Source organism: Suricata suricatta, chromosome 12 (assembly GCF_006229205.1).
Source record: "Suricata suricatta isolate VVHF042 chromosome 12, meerkat_22Aug2017_6uvM2_HiC, whole genome shotgun sequence".
Taxonomy (NCBI): domain Eukaryota; kingdom Metazoa; phylum Chordata; class Mammalia; order Carnivora; family Herpestidae; genus Suricata; species Suricata suricatta.
The window spans coordinates 19,872,092-19,878,883 of NC_043711.1; positions in this window are offsets into that span (position 1 = coordinate 19,872,092).

Genomic DNA, 6,792 nt, shown 5'->3' on the forward strand with positions numbered 1-6,792 from the left:
TGTTTATGTGTGTGTTTATGTATGTACTTGTATGTAACAGAGCAGGGGTGGAGGTGGGAGGGAAGGGTGAGAGGGACTAAGGGGGAAACTAAAAATGAATTTATCTTTTTTAATATCAGAATGTGTTGGTTCATGGCAACTATTAGTATCAATATTGGGATGAACCCAGGAAAAGAGCCATGGAACCCACAAATTTCCTTCTGGTTGGTGAAGAGAAGGCCCAGCCAACCCAAGTCCCTGGTTTTCAGAGCCGCATTTATTTTAGAATTTTGGGGAATTTATGAGAGAAAATGGGCATTGCCAATCTCTGTCTCCTTCCCCAGTCACTGTCTCTGAGCAGATCTCCGTTCGAAGGGTGTGAGATTGTGTGCAGAGGCGGGAAGAGGGGGAACACTTTGGTGTGTGGGTCATACAGTTGTGGCCAGAAAAGACATTCTTCACAAGGGTGGAGCTGAGCCCCCAACCTTCCTGTCCTTGTGGCCTTTTCCTTTCCTTCCCCGTTAGAAAGCTCTGTGTTAATTTATTTCTTATGGGCAATTATTTATTATTTGGACTTTCCATGTGTCTTGTTTTTCTTGGGGGGAGGGGGAGGGTTGGATTTTAGGAGGGTAGGAGATAGGAAGGGAAATGTTAATATCTCCTAGATCCCATAGCTGCTGGTAAATAATTCCCAGGTGGACGGTGAACTGACCAAGGAAAGAGAGTTACCCTTGACCAAGGTCTACACTAAACAACTATGGTTTTGGGAAATGGCCTGTCAGGAAGATCAGAGAATCTTGTGACTGGATAGTTAGTGTGGGTGAAACTCATTCTACAGAGATTGAAACTTGGGATCATGGAGTTTTCTTTTGGGAAGTCAGTGACCCCAAATTTGGAGCTCTCTCCTCCTGTGATGACCTTAGAGGTTAGCTCTCTGTGCTGAATAGTGAAGTTTTGCATAGGTGCTGGGTTGAGAGAATAGACTACTGATTTCCTATTAGGAAATGTCTTGGCCTCCCCAGCCTGACAGATGATCATTGTGACCTGGTGTCTGTTATCTCCGTCCTCTTTGAAGGAACACAGAGCAGCCCTTCCTTGGTAGGAGCCTTAAGTCTGGCTTTTGTCTCAATACATCAGTCATTCTGGGTCTCCTCTTTCCTGTTCCCAGTGGCAAGGGAGGGGGCATCTATAGTCTTTAAGCATAAACACTGGCTATCTTCCTATTGGCTCTTTTCCGCCCTGCTACCGAGACTTTGCTAGGCAGTTTTTTTATGATGAACAAACCTGTCTGGCTTTAGAGTTTTGCCACCTATTCATGGGTCCCTCCTCACTGGCCAGCTGCTGCACATGCCTCTTCCCAGCCTTGAAGGCAGCTTAGCCAGGTGTCCCATAGTAGTAGCTGCTTCTTCAACTCTTCTGACCAGCTTGTTTCCATTGCTGGAGGGTTTTCGCACATTCTGGGGTATTGTCCCCAGAGGAGAGACAAGGAGATTGCTGATGGAGGTGCATGCAGGCTGTGTGTGTGTGCATTTGTGTGCTGTCCGGTTGCACCAAAAATGAAACTTAAGGAGCTTTCCCTCTCTGTTTCCGTAGGTACCCTGTCAGACACTTAAGTCTCCTACTCATAGAAGCCTTAGATCTACAATTTAGCTATGCAAATTATTTTAATAATTTTAAAATAGCAGTTTCAACCAGTGCTTTCTCTTTCAGAGGTATCCTAAGAATGGATGGTGAAGGGACTCCGATGGAGTGGGCTCTCAGGTTTGAGGCTGGTGCAGTAGGAGCAGGCTAGCCTGGATCTCTGATTTGAAGAGCACACTCACAGCCTGGGCTACAACTGATGCCTCTAAGGCCCCCAGAGCACTGGGATCCCAGAGATTGTGTGTGTGTGTGTGTGGTGTTAGGGAAGGAGGAATGTGTCTGTGTTCACCTCTAGGAAATTACAGCAGCAGGCTCTGAGAATCTGCAAACTATCAGCAAAGAATTGAAACCAGTCACTGGAGGGATGGGCCTTTGAAGGTACCAGGAAATGAATGGGTATTCCGAGAGGCAGTCATACCTGCTCTCGCCCATTGAGTCCAGGGGCTGGCTCTTACTTCAGATCAGGAGAGGTGATAGTTTTGGGAGGCTGACCTGGCTAGAGGCTTTCTTTGATATGTGCAGCTTATATTGTATAAAGGCTATGGGGTGGGATCATGGGAAATTGGAATGCTACCAATTTCATGTTTGGGGTTTTTTTCCTGGTTTTGTTTTTTAATTTGAGGGGAAAAAAACACTTTTCTGCTATCTCTTTGTGTGTGCTGGTAGGCAAGTGTGCATGCACATCAAACATGAGCATGTGTGTGAGGGAAGTAGGAAATGTCTCAGAGCCTAAGAACCATGTTTTATAGCCTCTTTGATGAGAAACACTTGGTGGTGGCTTCCTACCACCATCCAGGCCTGAGTGAAGGAAGGGTGGTAACAATGGGTGGCGAAGGGGGTGGGGGTACAGTGGATTAGGTCCCTCAGCATTTCGCCTCACCATTGTCTTCCAAAGGATGTTTTCAAGGACTTCTCAAACTTGATCCACCTGACTTAGCCTGAATCCTCAGCATAGGGAATATAGTACTACTTAATGATTCAGGAATACCATTTGTAATGATGCTCAATTTCCTTTTCTTAATATGTTTGTGGATAAAAATTGAACCAGATACAAAGTAGGCATTTCAGTAAGAAAGTAAGTGAACCATGTTGGATCAGATCATTGGATATCTGCCAAGTCCTCACCCCTCGAGTTGTATTTCTTGAGGAGCATCTATCTCTTCATCTCCTGACTTAAGGATAACACTTTCTGATCCTTGGAACTCTCTTCCCTAGGAATTAGTGTGTGGTATTCTCTCTATATACTTGTGATTCACAAGTAAATATTAAATTCCCCTCTCCAGGGCATGAAGCAGTCAGCTGGGGTAAAGTTTTGTTGATAGGTTGAAACAACCAAACTTCAGCCTGTGTGGGACTGTCATTCCCAAAACTGTCAGCAGAGCAAGGCTGTCTGTCTCTGGCCATTTGAGCCTGGCATTGCTCTGGCATTGCTCTGGAACTGAGTCCTCATCCCATGGGGAAGGAAGGTCTGGGGGTTATACATTCCTTTTTCCTTGTGTTCCTGGCCATGACCCCCCTTCCTCTTGCTTCCAGTTTCCTGTGAGCCCTCAAAACACCAGTCTCCATTCTGAGCCATGGCCTCCTGTGCACCGAGCTAAATCATTCTTTTTCCAAAAACACTCTGAGAAAAGAGCTTTTTCCCCCAACAGACCCCCATGAGAGTGTTCTAGCCCTCCTCTGACTTGTTCCCAGGAGATCTGCACCTCAAGGCCTGAGAATGCTGCGCTTTCCGTCAGCCACTGTCAGACTCTGTTCCCTCCTACTGCTCTTCTGCCCTATGAGTTCTGATGTGACCCATTAATGTTTCCTTCTGTGCCACTAGCTTGGCCCTAAGCCTTTTATGAATACCAAGTCTTAACGATGAATTTGCTGAGCAGGCAGTGGCCAACTTCTTCACTCTTCAGGGACCTGAGTCTGCCCCTTTCCTCTCACAGATCAGTTGGATATAGTAATTCAGTGCATTGGGAAGAGGTAGCCAGGCAGGCTGCAGAGTCTGTAGTGCAGAGGGCTGGAGGAGATTTGGGTACTCTGTTACCACTACTGGGATGATATTCAGAAGAGGGGACCTCATACTGTGACCTGACCCAGGACCCTCTTCTGGAAGAGAGCTCAGCCCAGGTTGTGTGTGTGTGTGTGTGTGTGTGTGTATGTGTGTCTGTGTGACTGTGTGTGTGTGTGCACGCGTGTATGTGAGAGTGCACTTGTGCATATGGGTGTAAACTGACTCTTTTCTGGTTGTGTTACTCAGGGTGGGCTGGGGACTCATGGGAAAAGGCCCCCTCAGCCTGCCCAAGACTGGTTTTTTTCCTGTACCCTCTCCAGAAGGGTCAGGGGAAGGGGGTCCAGGTGGGTTGAGGGGGTTGCAGTGGATAACCACTAAGGCCACACTGCTGCCGGGAGGAGTGGGGAGGGGGATATGAAGTGGCCCCAGGGACCTGGCATCTGGCTTTGGTTTTCCGTCTTCTTTCCTCAGGATGCCCCCTGAGGCCTGGGACCTGCTGCGCCTGGCTTTGAGGAGCATCTGTGTTTGGGTGCTCCAGCTGCTGGTGTGATCATGGGCTTCCCTCCTCTCTCAGCAGGGCAGGTGCTCCTGCCCCAGAGACTGGGCAACTGGCTGTTTCTATGACGTATTTATTTTTACTTGTGTTTCATGTCACTTTTTTAAAAAAAAAGCAAACAGAACAATTGTAAGTCAGTATAACTGCCTATCAGTTTTCTTTATTTCTCTTTTTGTAAAATAAAATTTAAACTCCAGAAGGCAGTGTTGTTTGATCAAGGAATTGTCTGAACAGTTGTTTGACTGGGTGGTGAAAGGGATATAAACTTAGAGTATAGTGGCATTGGGATGGCACTTGGTGTGGGTGGGGTGAGGGAGAAAGGTGGAAATAGAGGGCAGACTGCTGGCAGGCTCTTGGTTGCAGTGGGGTTCACTAGGCTTTTTCTGCCTTTGCTCACCTGAAGAGGACCGCATTTCCAGGCTCTAGAGGAAACACCAAAACTGACTCAGAGTGGCTTGAAGCTAGATGGTCCTGCTGGGGCACCCCTAACCAGACTGTGGGGGATTGGGGATTGGGCGCAGGATCAGTGCCTTCAGAGGATGGGAGATATCTGGTGGCAGGGTGTGCAGACTATCTTATACTGCATCTGCCTTCTCCATTTGTCATCTGGGTTAGTGGGTCTAACTATTGCCTCACAGAGAACTACCCAGGGTTTTGGAATAGGAGAGGTAAGGGAAGGTGAGGGCAGTCCACACTTTGTCTCCCAGGTTTGGTCCCTGTAGGGGGAGGAACCCTGTGGAAAGAGTCTCTGGATGTTTACAGAGGGAGAATTAAGGTAGCTCTGTGGGGGTTTCTTGGACAGAGAAAGGCAGGAGGCAACAAAGGCCAAGTCTGGGTTTATGAGAGAATATGTACTATTGGGTGGGGCGGGGGGGACTGGGAGTGGAGTGCTAGTGGAGCAGATGGCTAAGATGAACAGGCCTGCTTAAACTTACTTCTAGAGGAAAGAGGATGGTGTCTTGGCTGCTGCCTCCTGGTGGCCAGCAGAGGTCTTGCAGAGATCCCTACCAAAGGTTGGGCTTGCTCCGTTGGGCGCAGCCTGAGATGAAGGGGAGGAGTAGGGGCTTGTGGCCGGCAGCCTCAGTCACAGGCAGACTCTCCATTGACCACAGAAGCAGTGGAGCTCCTAAGGCACACCCTGAACTCTGATGTGGGCATCTGGAATTCCCCAGCCAGCCTGAAGGAAGTAAGCAGAGTGGTCAAGATGAGGAAAGAGCAGCTCCAGACAACGGAGTCTTGGGAGAAGCTCATCAGATTCTGAGAAACAGGAAAAATGATCAGGCGAACACAGTGGGCAGAAGCTGTTTTGTCTCTGAAACATGAACTGGTTCTTATCTCACAGGAAATGCTTCCAAGTGTATAGCCCACTTGCATGGAGCATCATGTGTTTGATGTTCATTAGTAAAACATAACTGTCATGACCTTGGTAGCCCAGCCCTGAGTGCCTGTGAGGGGCCAGCTGCTCTTTCTACCAGTGTTTGCCCAGAGAGCTGGGATAGGCTTGGCCCTGTGGATGAGAGTCATACTTTCCTGCCTGTGGAAGGAACATTGTGAAGTAGTGGGAAAGGAAGCCAGGATTATGAGTGCCTCTGTGTGTTCAGTCTGTCCTTTGCTAGTGCAGTAGTGGAATCCATAGAAAGATGATTCCCCTCCCAAATATCAATCCTCTGTCAGGAGCACCAAGGTAGCTCTTGGCCCAGCCTGTCATGTAGCCAAGCTTGGGAGCTTAGTTGTTCCCTCTTCTACTCCTTACACCAAGACTGGGCCTCTCAGGAGGGCAAAGTTTTATCTTTAGGGCTCTAGAAGAGTGCTTTGTAGTTTGTACGTCCTCAGAAGTATGAGCTGAAGATTCAACCTGTGTTCTAGGACCTTACACTTGATCTGGGAGTTACCTAGTACCTTAAGGAGAAGGACCATCCAGCCTCCCCCAGGCACTTTCCGGGCTCTGGAGAGGAGACTGGGAGGGGGCGGTTCCTGCTTAGCTCCAAGAGGGCGGGGCCTTGGTTCTGTTTCTTAAGTATCTCCAGCCCCTAGGACTGTCCTGGCAAGGAGTGTTACACAGCAAATATTGGGTGGATAAATGACCACTCCTGTGGTTGGAGGTGGGGTGGGTGGAGTGTTGGAGGCATGACTAATTGCGCTGTTCCAGAAGTTGGATCCACTAGCTTCTTCCCTGAGTCCAAGTTGGGCGTCAGTTTCCTCAGTTATAAAACGGGGGCAAGTAGCCATGACTTGCTGGGTTCCCAGGTCCATCGAGAAGCTACAATGAATGAGAGGAAGTGGCAGGACGAAGGGTAGTACAAATAAATGCCAGAGGCTGATACTGCTGGGCTGAACTTCCCAAGCCTCTTCAAACGCTCCACTCTGCTACGGGCTTCTTTGGACCCAGTCTAGCTATCTACTGTGGGCCACCAGGTTGACTTCCACCCTCATCCCCACCCCATTGCCTGGGGCCGGGTAAGTTTGTGAGAGGCAGGAAAAAGCTCGGTGGGCTCCGCCCCTGACAGCTCCGGGGGATGGGCGCCGCTTGGTGCTATGGATCCCGGGCAGGGCCGGCCTCCGCCCTCCGTGTCCCGCGCGCACGCGCCCACGGCCACGGCCACGTCCCGCCGCG